Source organism: Pleurodeles waltl, chromosome 9, assembly GCF_031143425.1.
Source record: "Pleurodeles waltl isolate 20211129_DDA chromosome 9, aPleWal1.hap1.20221129, whole genome shotgun sequence".
Classification (NCBI taxonomy): Eukaryota; Metazoa; Chordata; class Amphibia; order Caudata; family Salamandridae; genus Pleurodeles; species Pleurodeles waltl.
Window position 1 is genome coordinate 1,070,082,210 of NC_090448.1, and position 22,263 is coordinate 1,070,104,472.

Here is a 22,263-nt window from a genome sequence, read left to right on the forward strand (position 1 = left end):
CTGTTATGGGCTATCATACTTCATCATCGAGTGTGCCCAGGAGGAATTTTAATCAGCTGATTTGCCAAGCCACACAACCTGAATATCAAAGTCATAGTAGCCAAAGACAGTACATAAAACCACCCCAAAAAAAAGCAAAAAAGACCCTACATGCATACTGTTAGACCTGACAGCCTTAGGGTAGTCACCCCTAACTTTTTGCCTGCCTCCCTCCACTTTTTGGACACTGTTTTTGCTGGCTTTTAGACTCTGTGCACTTTATCACTGCTAACCAGTGCTAAAGTGCATATGCTCTCTCCCTTTAAACATGGTAACCTTGGATCATACCTGATTGGACTATTTAATTTACTTATAAGTCCCTAGTAATGTGCACTATTCGTGCCTAGGGCCTGTAGATTAAATGCTACTAGTGGGCCTGCAGCATTGGTTGTGCCACCCATTTAAGTAGCCCCTTTACCTTGTCTCAGGCCTGCCATGGCAAGGCCTGTGTGTGCAGTTTCACTGTCACCTCGACTTGGCATTTAAAAGTACTTTCCAAGCCTAAACCTCCCCTTTCTCAACATATAAGTCACCTCTAATGTGTGCCCTAGGTAACCCTTAGAGCAGGGTGCTGTGTGGGTGAAAGGCAAGACATGTACCTGTGTAGTTTACATGTCCTGGTAGTGTAAAACTCCTAAATTCGTTTTTACACTACTGTGAGGCCTGCTCCCTCCATAGGCTAACATTGGGGCTGCCCTCATACAGTATTGAAGTGGTAGCTGCTGATCTGAAAGGAGTAGGAAGGTCATATTTAGTATGGCCAGAATGGTAATACCAAATCCTGCTGACTGGTGAAGTTGGATTTAATATTACTATTCTAGAAATGCCACTTTTAGAAAGTGAGCATTTCTTTGCACTTAAAACTTTCTGTGCCTTACAATCCAGGTCTGGCTGGGCTTAGTTGACAGCTCCTTGTGCATTCACTCAGACACACCCCAAACACAGGGTACTCAGCCTCACTTGCATACATCTGCATTTTGAATGGGTCTTCCTGGGCTGGGAGGGTGGAGGACCTGCTCTCACACAAAGGACTGCCACACCCCCTACTGGACCCTGGCAGACAGGATTGAACTGAAAGGGGACCTGGTGCACTTCTTAGCCACTATTTGAAGTCTGCCCCACTTCAAAGGCATATTTGGGTATAAAACAGGGCCTCTGCCCTACCTCATCAGACACTTGCTGGAGAAGAAACCTGAACCAGAACCTGCATCCTGCCAAGAAGAACTGCCTGGCTGCCTAAAGGACTCACCTGTCTGCTTTCTACAAAGGATTGCTGCCTTGCTGTTGCCCTGCTGCCTTGCTGAACTCTTGCCTTGCTGCTGAAGTGCTCTCCAAGGGCTTGGATAGAACTTGCCTCCTGTTCCCTGAAGTCTCAGGACCAAAAAGACTTCTCTTTTTTCATTTGGACGCCTTGTGCGCTGGAAAAATCGACGCACAGCTTGCTCCGCGGTGAAAAATTCACTGCACGCCGATCCGGAAAGACGCCGCTCGACGCGACGCCTGCGGTGAGGCTGGAACTTCGACGCACGGCCTCGCCTGGACAATGCCGCCCGATTCCAGAAAGGAAATCGACGTGACGCCTGCCGTGAGGGAGAAGGTTCCACGCACAGCCCACCGGAATGACGCGCAGCCGGAAAACAAGCCTAGGATTCCATGCACAGACCCCGGGACATCTGGTAATCCCACGAACCACAGAGAGAGACTGTCCGCACGCTGGAAAACTACGCACGACTTCCCCGCGTGAAAAATAACTACACAAGTCCGTGTGTGCAGGGGAGAAATCAACACACATGCCATTTTTCCACGTAACTCTTCTTCTGCAGCCCTTTGCAGAGATTTTCCACTTTAAACCAGGTACTTTGTGCTTGAAAAGGACTTTGTTTGCTTTTTAAAGACTTAAGACACTTTATATCACTTTTCAGTGATATCTCTACAATTTCGCATTGCATCTTTATTCGTTTTGACCTGCAATTATCCAGATAAATATTATATATTTTTCTAAACACTGTGTGGTGTATTTTTGTGGTGCTATATTGTGTTATTGTATGATTTATTGCACAAATACTTTACATATTACCCTCTAAGTTAAACCTGACTGCTCGTGCCAAGCTACCAGAGGGTGGGCACAGGATAATTTTGGATTGTGTGTGACTTACCCTGACTAGAGTGAGGGTTCTTGCTTGGACAGGGGGTAACCTGACTGCCAACCAAAAACCCCATTTCTAACACATACTATATGCTACATTACTAAGCTTTGCCTACTTCTGCAGCGCATCTGTGTATTAGGAATATACAAGTTAACTTAAACCACAGTTGGGAGTCTCAAGTGTCATGTTCAAGTCTTAATCAATTTTAGGCTTAAAGCAGAGTCAGTAATATATGAGTGTTGGGCATTTAGTAGTTGAGGCCCTGCTTTCAGGCATGGGAGCCCCCCCCCCTCTTTTTTCCCCTTTTCCCTTCCCTATGTCCCTGTTTTTGCTTTCCCTGTCTTTCCTTACTTCCCTATCTAGGTCTTCCTTGCGCCCTTATGTTCTGCCCTTTCTCTACACATTTTTTATCTTCTTCTCCCCATTCTTCCCTACTTAAACGCCTAATCTCCTCAGAGTGTGACTAAAAGGGAAAACCCCTCCCCGGCATTAGCCAGACCAGAGGCAAATCGCCCCCTACCCCTTGGTAAGTCACATCTGCATGCGTGTGTGATTGCCTTTTTCATTATTTTTACATATTTTCACCTTGTGCTGTGTGCTTTGCAGTGGTTTGCCACGGTTTTTCTCACTCTAAATATGTTCTGAATAATTGTGGTTTATCTATCTTCTATCACAGACCTACCCCACCGTGAACTACCCGTTCAGGTAGGCCATTCATTATCCACTTTGAGCACCCCACTTATTGCGTGTGCTCCGACCCTGACGAATGCCCCTGACCTACCAGCACCTAGTGAGGGCAGAAACATGTTGGTCATCCATTTTTTATTTTAGACTCCAGGAGACATTACTCTCCAACGAGCCTTTTCCCCTTGCTTTTAGTCTTACCAGCATGCACCTATATTAAAACTAGCAGCAACTATCAGTGACATGCTTGGTAATTTTATTACTCACCTCAGCTGGATCTAAGTAACTATCCAGTAAGTTTAATTTCAGTACTCCCTCCGGTTCTTTTAACCAAGAGGTTGAGTCCGCCCAAGCAGTATCATCTTGCTTGGGTGGGGCTAGGTGGTCATATGATGAAGCATGACACTATTATGTGTGTGAGACCACCTAGTCCGTAAGGGAGACTCCCCCTTCCCCTGTGGGACTACACAGCACCCCCCCTGTCTGGATATTTTCCAACAATGATTCCCCCGCGTTAGGATCCAAAGCCACCTAACCATCACCGATTTAAGACTTACCCAGTCTTACTTTCGGTTCCCTACTACCCCACACCTTTAGTGATTATATAGCCCCCAATCACTCACCCTTGCCGATCCCACACCTCCAGAAGAACCAAATTTATCAAAGCAGGCGTGCTCCATAGCGACTTTTGCTGTGAAGATGTAAGCCAGTGCCTCTTTACATGTTCTCAACCCATGTTTCAGAAATAAGGGTTTGAGAAGTAAGTGCCTCTGCAGTGAAAGTCTCAGACAGCAGCATGCAAGAAGGACTTCTGAGTCTGTGTGATAATTGCAAAATCTGCATTTTTTCTAAGTGGCAAGCGAAAAAGTCCAATGGCGTCTATACTCCCATATGGGAAGAGTTAAAAGCTGCATCAGTGGTATGCATCTGAACATGCGTCCACCAACTGCCACCTTTAGATATGGTTGACAGCGGGTGTCCACATGTGACTCCACAAGGCCATCTGCACCTTTAATATTCCTGATACAAGCAATGTCACCTTCCCTTGAGGCCCTCACCCCATGCTCTTATAAAGTCTTCTTTAGCAGTGTTGTCATTATAAGGGGATCTTTGTCCGCATAGGGGTCTTTAAGTTATACCATTGGAGTATATCTAGGGACTTTTCAACCCTATCCGAGTCTGAACGAGCACGACTAGATCATCAGCATACTATCTTATAGGGAGGGTTGTTTGGCCTAATTGGAGGAGGGGGTGTGTTCCCCTTAAGCAGCTCTGTGGCCAGGTCAGAAGTATATAGATTAAAGAGATAAAGAGAGTGGGGTCAATAAGGCATCCTTGTTTTAGGCCTCTGTTAGTATGACGTTTCTCCTCTGCGTGCATTTGTGATATCTTGATTTGCACCCATATATCTCTGTATAAGGCAGTTTTTTCCAGATGGTATTTCGGTCGACTCCATCAAAAGCTGCCTTATAATCTATGAAGCAAGCATAAAGTGGAGGGGATGAAGTCTCCAGTGCCTTGGGGCTCAGGTATGTGAGAGCAGGTACATTGTCTATAGTATAAGAGTTGGAGCTGAACCAGGTCCAGTACATAGGTATGATGTTTTATGCAGATTTCAAGCTCTTGTAGGAGAACTTCTACAGATACCTTGCCATCCACATCCAGTAGCGCTATTAGCCTATAGTTTTTGGGTCGAGTGATGTCTCCTTTTTGTGGATTCGATGTAGGATTGGCCTCTTCCAAGCACCGGTACCACAGACAAGTGTACGCATTCATTAAATAATGTTGTCATGGGTGCAACCCAGGAGTCCTGTTGTTCCTTGACAATACTCCCTGGAAGACTGTTTGGTCCGGGTGCCCCATCCCCCCAGATGCCCCAGAGGATGTTTTGTATGGTCTGTGCTGCAACATTAGGGTACTATTGTCAAGACCATCTAATGCATGTTGCAGCATGGATATACTTTGAGCCTCTGCATTGTCGGAATCCATATATAAGTTTTTCACATGGCTCTCCCAATTGCAGGCTGAGAACACACAATTTTTGCTAGCGGATGAGTGAATCAGGGTGTTAACATAACCCAAAATTCTCTGCTTTTACTTGGTGACAATAACCCATATATGTGTTTCCAGTGTTCCTCTATACCCTCTGTTTTTAGTTTCCAGGTTACTTTCCTATGTTCTTTCCTTGCCTGCTTCATAATGGCTTCTGTGAGGGTTGTTTTCTTTTTACTGTGTAGTAGTTCAGCCTGCCGGCATAGTTTTTTGCTCTGTTAATGCTCTCTTGATGGAGGGAGTGAGTAGGCTCCACTTCTATTTAATAATTACTGGGGCTGACTGATGCTAGTAAAATTATGGTGGAGCATATAAGCATGATGCTGCACTGGTCCACTACCCGGCTCGTCCTCTTTACAAGATTTGGAAAACCTTGGGCCAATTTTCATTGGACATACTTAGTGGAGCAGACTGAGCCCCATTTAACCCATTTTGTTATTGGGCCTAGATTAGTAGGTAACGGATTTCGGCTAGCTGCATAAATCTGATGCCAAAGGGTTGTGATCACTTTCAGTTCTGTAGATAACCTGATGGCTCAGACATCAAGCCCACAAGGATGTCTTTACAAAGATACAGTCTAGTGTGGAGATATTTTTGAAGGTTGGAGTAAGTGTGCCAACTACGATTTAATTTTAGTTGGTCACTCTCAGGTCAAACTCCTTAAGGAATTTTCAAAGGCCATTCTTACGGGGTCCCCTGAGAGCCCATCTGCTTGACCCAGATTTTGAAGATTAAAGTCTCCTGCTACAACACACTTGTGATTCCGGTGCTCATAGAGGAATTCCTTTATCAGAGATTGATGTACAGATTTATAATCAAAACTGGGGTCATTTTATCATTGAATGACAGGCCATATATGCTCACTACATGCACGTCCCAAGATGATCTGTCTGAAACCTCTATATTAAAATGTAGATTTAATTTTACATATGTGGCAAGTCCACCTATGTGTCTGCCGAACAGGTTGTTCTGAGCTTAAAAAAGCCAGGAATAGGTAGTGGCTCCGTCAACCAGGTTTCTTAAAGACACAAAATATCATCGTTTAGAAACTCCTGGTGATAGAACTCACCACGATGGAAAGCAGGCCCACTGCGTTCCAATGTACTAGCTTGATCGTACTTCTAATAGATTTAAAATTTGACCCTTTATGGCTAAAACTGCTGTCTTCCCTTATTAGACAAAGCTGCAGGAAGCCAAGCCCAATTCCGCAGACCTTGTTCACTATGTTCTGTTAGCACATCTGTGCATTGTGAACCATCTTTGTCCCTTGACAGTTGTATAGTAATTATAATAATTATTTTATTCATAATTAAAGGGCTTTCAAGGGTGTTTCTCTCAGGGTGCTGAGTTTGCTAATTGATATGCCCCAGCTTTTCAATTGATCAGAGTTTTCAAAAATCCTTTCAACAATACTCTGATCAATCCATTCTGTCAATGTAGATTCTTTTTGGCTAATCCAGGCATACATCATCGAAATCAGATGCCCCGAGGTAAGGTTGGAAAGAGATGGCATGATGTTCAACAGACGCAGGAGGTTGGACCTGTAAAGAATGTCCCAAAGCCCTCACATTTCATATAGCAGGGTAGATACTAAAGCAGGCCTTTGAGTTTTCCTCAGGGGATTTATGTTATCAAGGCTATCCTGATGACTTAAATTTCCATGGTGCACATGCGCAGGGGTAAGCCCATGTTACACAGGCGTTCCAAGTTGTCTGTATGATCTGGAGGCCAGTTGGTTGAGGGCCATGGTCTTGCATGTAAGTCATGCCCCAGGCCCCAGTCTTGACAATATTCTGCCAACATATCCTCCCTGGGTAGGGTTACCTCTTGTGAGCTTTCATGTTCCTGTTGTCTCTGGTTTGGACAGTCTGGAAGGACGTGGCAGACCTGGCAGGAATCACCTCGTGTGGTATTCTTCATTCTACGAGAGCCAGCTCCTTATACCCTTTGCTCAGTTAGGTAGTCATAGGATTTTTATAGCTTATTTCTTTGTGTAGCATCACTGGTGGTGTGTCACAACTATGCCTTCTCTTGGCTGGCATCACTGTACTACTTGTCTGAGTACTTGACTGAGATGCCCCTGAACTGGTCGTAGCTGGGACAGATGTCATCTCCACACCTGCCATCTGTGGTAATGGTGACTTCGTAATTTGCGAGAGGCACCCTCACTGCCTTTAGCCTAAGGTGTACCGCATGAGCATATGTAGTTGTCTGGGCATTACATGATGCAGACAATTCTAGCTGGATGTCATGTCTGCTGTTCCCCATTACTATCTTCTGGGGGTTTTGAGGCATCTGTGCAGGCCTGCCCTTCTACTGCTTCAGCCACTGCAATTGATTGAGGGAGAGAGCTAGATGCAGTACGTGTGGGAGGTTTTTGATGGAAAAACAGGTAATTCTCAAGCCGCACGGAGTTACCACGCAGAGCGTGGAGCCTCTGTTTTCCGGTGTAAGGAGGCCTGGTACTTTCATTTTGCCTATTAAGACTCAATCTATATTTTCGAGTGATTTCTTCTGGAGTCTCGATTGCTGTGTCTATCAGTTACTTTCAGAGACCTGTCCACCAACCGAAGGCATAGAGGCTTCTGTCCCCTGGCCAATTGTACCATCTTGTGCGGCGACCTCTCCATGAGGGATCGCTGACTTTAATTGATCTTTAATTTGAGGCAAAATGTTTGATGCCATACCCATTCCTTTTTCTGTAGTGTCTTTTGATGAAGCAGTTCTCCCATTTTCTGTTGTCTACATGACAGTTGATTCCCCTAGCTTCTTGTCTGCCATCAGGCAGCAGTGTTCTTTGCTCATTTCTTGGGTGGTTTTACAGTAACTTATGATGGTGGCTAGTACATCAGACAGAGTAGTTTTGCTATTATTGTGTCATTGCACTTCTGGCTGCTGTGCTTCCTTCATTCCATTTGTACACCCAATTGTCCAACTTCCCGGTTAACAGATCAATTTCCCTGCCGATCATAAGCTCACTTTGGGCAAGCATGCACATTAGTTTCAGTTGACTCTCTAATTTGTGCAACCGTTAGGTGAGGGCTTTAACTACAGCTAAGAGGGACGTTTTTATACTATTTATGATGCAGTCTGGCCTTTCTCCTCCAGCTGCTGCCATACTAGACAAATGTTCCTTTGTGTTATCAGAGCCAAGTGCATCCCACATCTCCACTTCCACGCTGTAGACCACATTTCTATGCTCTCGTGGTGGTACAGTGATCGTGTCCCCTGCATTGGTTTTTCTAAAGGGGTGGCAAGTCTGACTGTTGCCCTTGTACATAGAGGTCATCTTATTGCAAGGGGACCGAATGATGTATTAATGCTTTGACTAATAGCTTTTGTTTACTTGATGAAGTAGCATTGGTGACCACTAACGGCCAGCCTCTGTTCTTGACAATGGATCTTAAAACTCTATTAGGGCATAGCCCCTCAGTTGTATTGTCTATTGGCAGTATGTCAGGGCCCGCACCAGGGCCTCCTCTAGTACCTCGTAAGCTCACTGTTGAGGAGATCTTAGGGCCTCTAAGTCATTATTCACCCTCATAGGGCTAGTTGCTGAGCAAGGGATGTTGCTCTGGATACTTGGTCTCTTTTCTAGTACAGTCTCTGTGAGCTGTACCAATTCTGCAACAGTTGAAGCATCCAAACTGGAGCTAACAGCACTAATTGTTAGACTTGTCCCAAGTCTGGGCTCAGACAGTGGTGCTGTCTGCAGATTTAATAGACCTGGTTCAGAGGCCAATGATATATCCTGGCCAGCTGAAGATTTGGTATCTTGGCCTGCCTCCCCTCGTTCTCTTGTAAAGAAGTTGCGGATTACATTTTTGGTGGTCGTCAGTCCCGGACTGTGGAGCCCCTTACCCTTGAAGTCTACCTTGTCCTCCTTACAAGGCTTAACCCCCTGTGGCTGATGCATCACATATTTGTTTTCATTTTCATTGTGGGGCCCCATTTTCCCCATTTCACAAAAGATCGTCTTCGCACTTGTCAGCTGTCCTACTTCTTCTTCTTCATCTTTACCTACTTTTGTGTTTGGGGATGACCAAGCTCTGCCAGCACCCTTGCCCCGTATATGAGTCTGTTTCACTGCTGTTGGCGGCCTCCTGGTGTTTATGTGGTCCCTGCATGCAGCAAAGATTCTCCCCTTGAAGCGCTGCCTCACCCCTGCCCTCTCCAAATCACCTTGGGCAAGGGGGCACGAGCACACTCGGCTTGCAGGACTTCAAAAGCCCTGGGGGTCCTAGGGCCTGGGGGCCTGTCCACCACCAAGAAGACGTTAACAAGGTCCGCTGAGTAAGCTGAGGTGGAATTACTGAGGCAAATAAAGGTGATCAGGGGAGACATAGTGGGTGCTGAAGAAAGGGGAGGGGTAGTATGCAGAGCAGCCCTGCTGCAAGAGCAAGCAACACCAACCTAATGCTTCCATTCCTCCAGCAGGGACTGTGTCTTTGAGCCTGCTATCCCCCTGCTCCTACTCCTTCCTTGGCTGCTTGGCTGCTGGCTGACTTACACAAGAGACACAGAACGCCCCACCAAGGCTCAGCTCAACCAGCAGATGCTTCCCTAGTGTTCAGTGGTATGGTGGAGCCAACACTCCAGCTCCTTATGGGGAGGCTCCTCCCATTCTCCCTCTTCTCCCTCTCCAATCATGCTCGGGAGCTCCGCCGCTCACCGCCCACTCCACTGCCGACCCACTGCCCTCGCAGCAGCACCAGTAGGAACCTGTCGGAACTCCGGTTCACCAGATTGAGTGCTGAGTGGGTCATGGGAGAGGAGCAGGGTCACTGCGGTGGGCTCTGACAGCTCCAGCAACCCAACACTGCACCTACGCTCCTCCTCCTAATGCACACACAGCATTAATATCTCACCATTTTGGGTTGTTGTGGAGATGTAGCCAGTGTCTAAGATGCAGTAGCTATTTTACGATTTTTAGACGGAGTAAGGCACTTTGGACAAAACGGCCTGGCATGGTAAGGCAAGAAACTGGCATATTTTATGTCCTCCCAATTATTTACAGTGGAAATGCACTTACATTTACACTACAGCATCTTAAATGCAAATACTCTTGTAAGTAGCTGTTTGACCCCTACCTTGCTTTTAGGTTGCATACAACAGACGCACCTATCCACACTAACATGTCCTTGCCCTAAATCTACTGATGAAATGATAAAATCCACTGGGCAACTCTTTTTATTCCTGCGAGAATTGTTTGCCAGCCTCCAAAGCGTATGAAATGATGGATTAATTAACAAACGCGATAGTTCACTGTTGACTTCCACATCAGTGTGACTGGTTTCCTGTAGAAAGTACTAGCTAGCAACAACACTGATATAAATGCCTCTTGCATGCACACCTGCCTTGATGATTATGATTTGCCCTTCTTCCGGATCTTTTTAACAATGGACACACATAGTCCCAGTGGATCACTTGTGGTATTTTCTGCAGTGATAAAGGAAAAATATGTTACATAAGATGTGAGTACAAGGCCTCAATAGAGACTCTTTCATCATCGAAAGCCTGTGATTACTGTTTCCACTCTGCTGGAAAAATACACCCTGCTACGCACAGTCAACATGTATACATTGCTAAGTACAACTTATATAAAATTCATAGCACGAGCACCCAGGCTCACAGGGACTATAAAGAATCCGTGGACTATTTAATGGCACTTTAAAAAGAATGGCATATATGTCTTCAAGGTTTATGGGACTAAAGTTGTTATAATGAAGCTATTACAAGGCACTTGGCCCAAATCTATTTTCTATGCCTTTCTATTTCGAAAGCCGCGCAGGCAATTATATGCTGTGTTTGCGAATAAGGTCAGTTCTGTACACAATGTCAGCACCACAGAACAGTGCCGATGCTGCCTGACTGTAAAATACATCAGACATTCACAATTGATTATATTAAGATGGTTTGTACTGATATTGTAGAGTTGGACTTGGGTTGCCTTCCTAAATGCCAGAAGCTTCCTTCTGTACATATTACCTCTGGTGTTAGCGAAGAACGTTTGCTTTTTAAAAAAAATAATGTATCATACACTTATTTAAAGGGGCTTCATCCATTGGTCTGTTGGTGTGTCATTCACCTTTTGCTTCCACAGACTACAGCATGGGGCAGGGCTGCGGCCAACCCCCATAACCACCCAACCCTATGCTGTGCACGGCCCTATGGCCATGAATGGCGGAAGTTGGCCATGGCTTCTCTGGGTTTCAGAATAGGTGTGAGAGGGTGTATCTGGGGGTGAGAGTGGCTGCGAGAGTGTCTTTCTCAGTGTGAGAGTGCATACATCAGTGTTTTAGTGGGTGTGTCAGTGCGTGTGCGGGTCTGTGAGTGGGTGCGTGAGGGTGTCAGTGAGTCTGTGAGTGGGTGTGTGAGAGTCTGAGTGGGTCTGTGAGTGGGTGCCTAACTGTCTGACTGGTCTGTGAGTGGGTGCCTAACTGTCTGAGTAGGTCTGTGAGTGAGTGCATGAGGGTCTGACTGGGGCTGAGATTGGGTGAACGAGGGTCTCAGTAGGTTTGTGAGGTGGGTGCGTGAGTGTCTGGGTGGGTTTGTGACTGGGTGCCTAAATGAGTGGGTGTGTGAGTGGGAGAAAGAGATTGAAAGAGAGACAGAGAGTGAGAGGGGGAGAGAGAGAGAGAGAGAGAGAGAGTTTTTTAGGGTTTGATGTATGATATACTTAGAATGAGATATTTCTGTACACATTTAAAAAAAATGTATTTGTTATTTTAATAAAGTAATATCACCATTTATTTGACCTTTAAACATTTGCACTTTGAATAAAAAGAGGGAAAAGAGTCCAACTGGACTCAAACCCTCAATGCTCGATGTGAAAGTCTGTGAACTTCACACTGAGCTATTCTTTTTATTTTTCATCTCTGTTTTATTTACCCCTTTATGGGCTATCTGGCATCAGGGGGGAGCCCTCAAAGGCTTCCCCATGGTCCCTACAAGTTTTGTTATTTTTTCTTTATTTTATTCCACACTATGGCATGTATGGGCTAGCTGGAACCACAGGGGAAGCATCCCGTCATAAATAACAAAAATGGCACCAGAGGGGTGGTGGTCCCGTGCAGCCTCTCACATTTAAATTTATAAATGCCCACAGGACCTTGCCCACCTGGGGGCTTATCAAAAAGCAAGCTCGGGATCCCACACTTTTTTTTTTTTTTGCCGCAAATTCACACATATGGCGATTTTGCAGGAAAAAAAAATAAAAAAATGCTTGTTTGCTCTAAGACCCCACCACCAGAGCTAAGGGGTCAGGGTGTCTATACACTGGCCCTTTTCCTTTCTTTACTTTTTTACTGGGCCTCGACTCAAGATGTCTGCTAACACTTCCTGGTTTGAAGTGCTGACAACCAAACAGAGCTGAGCATTTCCCTGCACAAGCTTGTATTTTTCCACGAGATATACAAATTTGGATTTCCCTATATTTCTCAAAAACTAGTGACTGTATTTACACCAAATAATTAAAAGATCTATCTGCATACCAAAAGTTGCCTTTCTGCCAAATTTGGTGGAATTCTGTCCAGTAGTTCGGACTGTAGACGTGTCCACAGGTCCTAAGGGAATTAACATGGGAAACACAACTTTTTTTACCCCCCCTTCTTGCCCCGCTTCGCAGGTCACCCCGAAACTTTCTGTGCACAAGAAGAATCACTGAATCTCTGCAACACTTTTTTGGGACAATTGCATGAAGATTCGTCAAACAGTGCCAGAAATATAGGCAAGTCAAAAAACACTTTTTTCCATGGAAATATTGTTCTAACTATAACTACCTATTGGCAACTGCCACTAGGTAATATATATAGTCTACTGGCAGTCGCCAGTACGTGGTTATTGTTAGGATCAACTTATTCCATAGACAAAGGGTTTTATGTTTTGCTAATAACTTTAATGCAGTTTGACAAATGTTCCTGAAATTTTCAAAGCTAGTTTCCCCAGCAGCTATTTTGAAAGTTTTGAGGTCATCCATCAAGCTGGGCCGAGATAAAGGTGGGGTCCCAAAATGCTTTTTCCCCATTCTATCTCTAAGTAGATTTTGCAATTTTTAGACATGACTACATCCTGAACCCCTGAACGGATTTGACAGAAAGCTAGCTCTTGGTCCGGAACGAGCCCTTTTTTTGTTATTTGGTGTTGAATCTGTTCACTAGTTTTCAAGTAATTAAAGGAAAAACCAAATGTATATGTAAGGTCACGGACCCTCCACAAATTGCTGAAATCTGATTGGCTGCCAAATCTTCATCTAGGAAGTGTTGGCAGCCATTTTGGGACTCAAACTCAGCTGAGTCCTAAAGAAAAGTAAAAAAAAAAAAACAGAGAAGGGGCAGGGCAGACACCCTATGCCATGTTGAGACTTGGCTTCAGCCGAGTCCCTGACAAAAATGTAAAAACTAAGAAAAGGGACCAGGGTAGAGTCACCCTGACCCCTTAATACTGGTGCTAGGTCCAGATAAAAAAAAAACATTTAAAAAAAAAGTTTTCGCAGGATTCGCAGCAGATCCATGGAAGTGTTGAAGATAAAAAGGTTAAAAAACAAGCATGGGCTCCTGCGCTTGTTTGACTAAAGCCCCCAGGTTAAAAGCAGCTCCCTGCTTGTGGGAGCAATGCTGTCTCCTGCAGGATGCAGGGAGCTGGCTTGGACTGCAGCAGCCTTGAGACGAGATTGTTATTGTAATGGTCTTTCTATGCAATTACTTCACAGAGTCAGACTAGCACGATGTTTGGTGCGAATGTTGTAGTTACGTTTGTATGCAGAGCAGAACAGAGTCACTTCTGGCCTAATGGTCAAGGTCTTGTTATGTCACTCAGTAGGCTGAAGGTTAAAATCCTAGTATCGCTTGGTGGTGTGTTTGTTTATTTACTAGTGTTTTGACTGTTAAACCTTCCTACTGAACACTCACATGCATGGGTTGACTGTCATAGGTATGTCTGAAGCATTACAGAAAGACGTCACCTATGGCCTAAAGGTTAAGATCTCAGAATCATGCACTGAAAATTGAGGGTTCTACTCCAGGTGTGTCCATGGTCATTTTCCTTCTTTAATTTATTTTAAACTTCAACAATTTAAGGCTCATACTGAAAGGTCATCTCACTCTTTTTAACTGACAAATACATTTTTCTTTTGAATTTGTTTAGAAATTTCTAATTTTAAGTATATTATTCATCAAAGCCTGAAAAACTCTCTACCCTTTCTCTTTCTCTCCCAATTTCTCTTTTTCAATCTCTTTCTCCCACTCACAGACCCACGGAAACCCTTTCGCACCCACTCACAGACCCATTCGAACTCTCACACACCCACTCATAGACCCACTGAAACCCCCTTTCACTCACTACAGACCCACATGGACACTAATGCACTCCCTCACAGACCCACTAAGACACTGATGCACCCACTCTCACACCTAGACATACACTCTCACAGCCACTCACACACCCAGATACACCCTCTTACACCTACTTTCACACCCATAGAGACAGGCTGCAGCCAACTACTGCTGCGCACAGCGAAAGGCCGTATGTAGTGTGATGTTGGGTGGTTACGGGGGTCGGCTGCAGGCCCTGTGCCCAACCTCAGCTGGGTACGCCCTTTGGCCGTAAGCAGCATGTGGTTGGGTGGTTATAGGGGGTTGGCCGCAAGCCTGGCCGCAAGCCTGGCCACAAGCCAGGCCTTGCGGCCAACTCCTGCTGCGTATGAGTGAAGGCCATGCATAGCAGTGGCTCGATTAATGTATATTAATAAAAATGACTTTACGTAAAAAAAAACATAGAAATTCATTGAAAAAAACAAAATTTACAGGGAAATCATAGTTAAGGAATATAATTTTTTTTTAAACATAGAATTCACTTTAAAAAGCAAAGGTTACAGGGACATTATAATTAGGCTCACATTTTAAAAGTACAAAGCTGTAGAAATTCACCGGTTATAGTTATAGTTATCTCAAGTAACTATAACTCACGCCCCCGCCATGCACTGCTAATTACCCCACAAATGAAGGCACATCTTTGACAACATCACTGATAATATCAATGTGTTATTTGCAGTAAAATAAATTACGGAAAAAAATGTGCATGGGGGGGCACGAGTTATAGTTACCTTAGGGCATGGGTTATAATTATAGTCTAACTCTAACAGATGAATTCCTATGGTTTTGTACACACATATATATATATATAGACATATATATATATATATATATATTAATATATTATATATAATATATATATAGGTATGTATGCATATAAATATACAGTCCTTGTGGCGTTGAGGCTCTGTGAAAATGTTTTTATGCCATTAAAGTTGCAAAATAGAACACAGTTTCTTTATGATTAGAATAGGTTATGAGGCGAGGAGATACAATGAAAGCAACACAACACAACCATAGTTTTCAAAAGGGTGGGTTACAGGTGTTAGAAATGGGGTCATTGGTTTACAGTCAGGTTATCCCCTGTTTAAGTAAGGACCCTTACACTAGTCAGGGTAAAAGAGAATCACCCTCAGCTAACCCCTGCTTACCCCCTTGATAGCTTGGCAGGCTTAACTTCAGAGAGCTAGGTGTAAAGTATTTGTACCAACACACACAGTAACTTAATTAAAACACTACAAAATGACACAACACCAGTTTAGAAAAATAGGAAATATTTATCTAAACAAAACAAGACCAAAACAATAAAAATCCGACATACACTAGTCAAGTTATGAATTTTTAAAGATTAAACTAAAAAATACTGCTTACAACTGCAAAATGATTCGATGAGGTGTTAACACGGCGTCGTGACGGAGTCGTTCTCAACAAGCCTACACCAGCGGCGCCGGACACGGAGTTGCGTAGACCCCCAAGTACAGTACCATTGGTGAACAGTGAAAACAAGTCAATGCGCGAAGTCTGTGTGAAATTTTGAATCCACGCACTTCGAGCGGCATCAGGCATCGGTCACGACGTGGTGCGGCGAATTCCACGGAGTCTCGGACTTCAGCGGGGCTGCAGCGGCATCGGGCCTGCAAAGGTCGTCGCGTTCCAACGAAGATCGTGGAGTATGTTGCAGGCGGCTTCACCGGATTCAGCAGCGACGCCGGTCCGAAGTCGATTTCCTTGAATTTCCACCAGCTTTCCTTCAAAGGGCCCAGGGACTGGATAGGGCACCACTTGTCAGAGCAGGAGTCTCTCCAGAGACTCCAGGTGCTGGCAGAGAGAAGTCTTTGCTGTCTCTGAGACTTCAAACAACAGGAGGCAAGCTCTAAATCAAGCCCTTGGAGATTTCTTCACAAGATGGAAGGCACACAAAGTCCAGTCTTTGCCCTCTTACTCTAGCAGAAGCAGCAACTGTAGGGTAGCTCCACAAAGCACAGTCACAGGCAGGGCAGCACTTCTCCTCAGCTCTTCAGCTCTTCTCCAGGCAGAGGTTCCTCTTGATGTCCAGAAGTGATCTAAAGTCTGTGGTTTTGGGTGCCCTACTTATACCCAATTTCTACTTTGAAGTAGGCCTACTTCAAAGAAAAGTCTCTTTTGAATGTGATATCCTGCCTTGCCCAGGCTAGGCCCCAGACACTCACCAGGGGGTCAGAGACAGCATTGTGTGAGGACAGGCACAGCCCTTTCAGGTGTAAGTGGCCACTCCTCCCCTCCCTCCTAGCACCAATGGCTCATCAGGAAATGCAGACTACACCCCAGCTCCGTTTGTGTCACTGTCTAGTGTGAGGTGAAACCAGCCCAACTGTCAAACTGACCCAGACAGGGAATCCACAAACAGGCAGAGTAACAGAAATGGTATAAGCAAGAAAATGCTCACTTTCTAAAAGTGGCATTTTCAAACACACAATCTCAAAATCAACTTTACTAAAATATGTATTTTTAAATTGTGAGCTCAGAGACCCCAAATTCCACATGTCCATCTGCTACCAAAGGGAATCTACACTTTAATCTGATTTAAAGGTAGCCCCCATGTTAACCTATGAGAGGGACAGGCCTTGCAACAGTGAAAAACAAAATAAGCAATATTTCACTGTCAGGACATATAAAACACATTACTATATGTCCTACCTTAGCCATACACTGCACCCTGCCCTTGGGGCTACCTAGGGCCTACCTTAGGGGTGCCTTACATGTATGAAAAGGGAAGGTTTAGGCCTGGCAAGTGGGTAACACTTGCCAAGTCGAATTTACTGTTAAAACTGCACACACAGACACTGCAGTGGCAGGGCTGAGACATGATTACAGAGCTACTTATGTGGGTGGCACAACCAGTGCTGCAGGCCCACTAGTAGCATTTGATTTACAGACCCTGGCACCTCTAGTGCACTTTACTAGGGACCTACTAGTAGATCAAATATGCCAATCATGGATAAACCAATCACATCCAATATACACAGAGAGCATATGCACTTTAGCACTGGTTAGCAGTGGTAAAGTGCTCAGAGTTCAAAAGCCAACAGCAACAGGTCAGAAACAATTAGGAGGCAGAAGGCAAAAAGATTGGGGATGACCCTGCATAAGCAAAAAGGTCCAACAACAGGAAAATACAATTAATGCAAAACAGTGTCCATCTCAATATTCTGCACGCCTCCCACCGTGCCTACTTTCATGGCAGCTTCAGTAAACCTGCTGTGTACCTACACTTACTGTCTCTTTCACCTCACCTCACTCCATGAGCTTTGTGGACCTACAGCCGGATAGTTGCACAGTGCCCACAAATTATTATTAAATTACAAATCACAATTGTGCCCTATGTTTAGGAAATTTAGGAGGGTATGGTAGTTGGTAAAGGCTTCTATGTTCTCACTGCCTCGTACGCCGTCCCTTAGTATTAGTGCATTGATCGTATAGCAATGCCCCAGCTGCTTTTTTCCAGTGAATACACAAGATTTCATCAATCTACCGCAAACATTTGAAGCAAAAGTATATCTGGTAGTTTTGATGGCAATATTGTATTAAATTTTGAAAGGTCGCCACGGGGTTATTTTGTCATGGGCTGCTGCTGCCAAAGAAAATGAGACACCAGGAAAAAATGGGTAACAGCAATGACACATGCTGATAATCCAGATGGGAATCTAAACAATTTGAGGGACCCTTAACCTTGGATCTATCTTTTTACATTACTGCCAAGATGCCTTGTAGGTACATATCTCTGCTGCCGGCATCAATTTCATTTTAGCAGAAGAGATACATGCTCAATCTGTGATATTTTCATTGTTTGTTTTTTATGATCAGGCTTACATTAGGCACACTCTTCGGGAGACAGGTGGAACAACGAATCGACGCCTCTTTAGTCAGTCAGTTTTTATTCTGAATGCCTTTTTCTATGATTTGCTTTTTGCTGCAGCTAGGCTTCTTGTGTGTTTTGGAGTCTCTAGTGGTTCTTTCTCATGTGTACAGACAAAGCATGCACGTTGTTCATACGTGCAGCTCCTATATAAATCCCTAATGACAAATTCTCCATTGTTTATTCATTGGTTCATGGTATTCCTAGACAGCAATACTCTATCACCGTATGCTACGTTTCGACACTTTGTAATACCTTGTACCTATTAAGTATGTAAATGAGCAGATGAATTGTTCAAGATGTTGCATGAAGGCTGCGTGCACTAGGAACATGTTTATTTCACAGAGACATATACAATTGCATTCCCAAATGTTATGCTGACTCGCTTCTAGTATAGAAGAAGGGATCAGAAGCAAACATCGAGGAAGAAAGTAAAAAGAAGCCGCAGATAAAATCTCAAATTTTGCCGGACAAAAGATTCTTCCAGACCATACACAAACACAGTATGTTAACATAAAACCTACACGATGATGAAGCATAAAAATATTAATATATATTTTTTCCCTAACTTAGGAGTCATAAGGATGCATACCTTTTATGTCACAACCCAAAAATCTTAATAACCACTGTGCTGAAACATTGCATATTTGACTACGATTTTATAGAATAGATAGAGTAACCTAAAAGACAGTGTTCATCGCACCTTTTCCTAAAGATCCCTACAGAGTACCACTTAATATTCAACAGATGTGACCATTAACAGTAGCCCCAGTCATCTCTGACATCATGGCCACCTGTATTCCCCACGATTGCTGTGTGGAATAAAATCAGATTTCTACCATGAATATGTTATGGAATAAACCCTTACCTAAGGTATTTCCCTGTATTGTCTAAGAGCCGCCTGTGAGAAGTAGGGCTAAAACATCCTCTAAAGTAACCCTTCCAAAAATCGACTCAAAGTCGCACGTTTCCTGGATTTCATCGTTTCCTATCAGTAATTCACAGATGATAAAATGTATATTTGCTTCTCTTCTGGGAGATTTGGTATTTGTTTTCCCCTACCCACTTTCTCATACAATATTTACATTCGAATCTAAAGTGAATTATAAGAGAACCATGAGACCCTGTACTGATCACAAACTGAGGAAATGGACATACATCTGTTGGTCAATGCTGAATCCTTCAGAGATGACTACAGGACTTAGAAGCCTCAGTGACCCCAAGCATCTGACAGCTCAATTATCATGGGCATAAAAACACACATAATCCCTTGCACTGTCTGCTGACTCATTCACAGATGTCAAAATCCAATAGCTGTGGGTTCAATTGATCACTTAAATGGCCTTAACAATCAGGATTTCAAGCAGTAGAGTACAACAGTAACCACTGCCTCAGCCATGTTATTCTCATCGTAAAACTCCTTAGAGAAGTGCCCACCTATCAATGCAAGTACCAGACTGGTAGATGAGAAGGCTACTACGAACTCAGCAGCATTCTTAGCTAGCAGTTTACATGCTTACGTGGGACATGGGCAGCCATAGTCCTGACACCTAGTAAAGCTCCCGGTCACCACTTGCGCATTATCAGTGCCATGGGAACACACCTTGGCATGGCTTCCCAAATCTCACTTGGAGATAAGGGAGCTCCACGGGCATCCCTGTCTGTAGCTGATCCTCTTGGCAGAACCAACTGCTCCAGAAACAAGTGTATGGTGGCAGGGTCGGAGGGCGGAGGGGAACTGTAAAGGGTGGAATAAAAGTTCTGGAACATTGGGTTAGCATCCAGTATGTGTGCTGACATGGTTATGAGGAGGAGTGATTATGGACAGGATTGGTGTGGGTGAGGGTGTTGTCCTGATCATGCAGGTGGCTAGTAATGTACTGGATCTACCCGTCTTGGTATGAGTCCTCTGCAAATAGGCCCAATAGTCTATGAAACTCAGGCACTCAAGGAGGTCAGCGTATTAAATATCAGCCTGCCGTTTGCAGGCTGCTTTGTATCAACCTCCCAAGTGGCCTCAAATTGAGATTGATACTGTGGCTTGCACAGTTTGGGCGTGGGACAAGTAACGACTACGGGGCTGGATCACATGTTTGCTCTGGTGGTGACACTTGGGGGACATCCCTTAATTCCCACCACAAGTTGTCTCTCATTGGACCTACACCTGGCCTTTGATACCCTGGGTTGGGACTTCATGTTTGCAGCCCTCGCCCCCTTGGTATCCCTCCCCATTACATATGCAGGGGGAAGACTCTAAGATTCCTCCCCTACTGCAAGAGCATTCACAGGGAAACACATATCTTTGCCTTATCCTGAACTTCGTGGCACTGGATGCCACTCTAACCATTACTTTTTGTGTATGGTCAGCGTAGTGGAGTTGGTGTCGTTGTTGTTCTCCAGGTGGAAATTTAGGTCCCCAAGGAGGATGTAATCCGTTGAGGTGAGTGCGTGGGTGCTGGTGAGGTCGGCGAGGGATTCGCTGAATGGTGCTCGTGGTCCGCGGGGTCTGTAGATGAGCATTCCTCTGAGAGTGGTGTTGGGGTCGGTGTGGATGCGGAAGTGTAGGTGTTTGGCGGTCTTGAGAGAGTCGTCAGTGTGAGTGTCAGACCTTGAGGGAGGATTTGTCGGCGATGGCTATGCCTCCTCCGATTCCGTTGTTGCGGTCCCTACGGATGATCTTGTAGCCGTCCGGGATGGCTATTGCAATGTCGGGTGCCGAGAAGTCGTTCCACCAGGTTTCGCTCAGGAAGGCTACGTCTGGGGCGGTGGAGTCGAGCAGGTCCCAGAGCTCGATGGCGTGCTTGCGTGCTGAGCGGGTGTTGAGGAGTATGCAGTGGAGGTGGTTTGTTCCGGTCTTTGTAGGTTTCCTTGTTCTGACGCAGGTGAATTTACAGGCGTGGCATGCGAAGGGTCTGTGGGTGTTCCTTGGTGAGGACTCGGAACATGCTGTGGTGCGGCCGGGGTTGAGGGCTTTGAGTTGGTCGGTCGTGTAGCGGTGTCTGGAGGCGCAGGGGTCTCGCAGACCAGGGGGGGTGGCGCTGGGCACGGTCCAGGCACAGACGGGCGCAGACGGGCTTGCCTTTGGCACTCTTTCGGCGCGCCCGCTGCGCAGCTTCTATAAGAGGAGGGGAGGGTGGGAGTGGCAGCTGGGAGGCGGGAGGGTTCGTCCTATGAGAGGGCTGCGGGGTGGGGCCGCAGGGGACGCAGCAGCGGTAAAAGTGAACAGGGAACGGTGAGAGAATGAGGGGGGAGGCGGGAGGGGCCGCAGGGACACAGCTGCAGGAAAAGTGAACAGAGAATGGTGAGAGAACGAGGGGGAAGGCGGGAGGGGCCTCAGGGACGCAGCGTCGTGGAAGAAGCTAGAGCGCATGGAAAAAGGGAGGTGGTGCGGAAGGCAGAGCGGGGAGCGACCTACCTCACACACACTGAAACACGCATTCACACACTTACATGCACTTAGGCACACCCATGCAAACACACATACGACACCCCCATTCATGCGTACACAAACATTCACATTCAATCGCGTGCATGCCTGCATTCACACCCCCTCCGCATACTCGCACTCATACTAAACCCCTCCCCTTCGCATACTTGCACTCATACTACACTCCCTCCAGATATTTGCACTCATACTGCATCCCCCTCTGCATGCTCGCACTCATACTACACCCCCCTTGCATACCTGCACTCATACTACACCCCCTTATGTATAAATGGCCGGAAGTCCACCACCGACTCCAAGTATGGTGGTCAGCAGACCACCAGCACTGGCGGTTTGCTGGCTGCAGCAGCTTCGGCGGTCTTTGGAAAAGACTGCTGAAGTCGTAATGAGGGCCTCAGTGTTTTAAGTAGGCGCTATACATGTGCCTTCTGTACTAGCTGCATGCTGAAAGCACCAAACGTCTGTGGGCTCATTGTCTGATATGAGGATATGCAGCTGTGCAGCAGCCCCTCAGGGTGCCGATGTTGAGTATTGCTGGACCTACCTGCATGCACGTCTAAAATCACATTAAAATCCTCCCACAGCACTGTACCTGGGCACCTGTTACCCACCAGTCTCCAGATCTCAGTG

The 22,263-nt window shown here is 45.4% G+C and overlaps 1 protein-coding gene across 4 annotated transcripts in view; it reads left to right on the plus strand.

Moving 5' to 3' along the window:
• The window catches only part of MDGA2 (MAM domain containing glycosylphosphatidylinositol anchor 2), a 1,412,234-nt gene that overhangs the window by 1,139,403 nt on the left and 250,568 nt on the right, over nucleotides 1-22,263 (plus strand). The gene's annotated exons all lie outside the window — the stretch shown is intronic.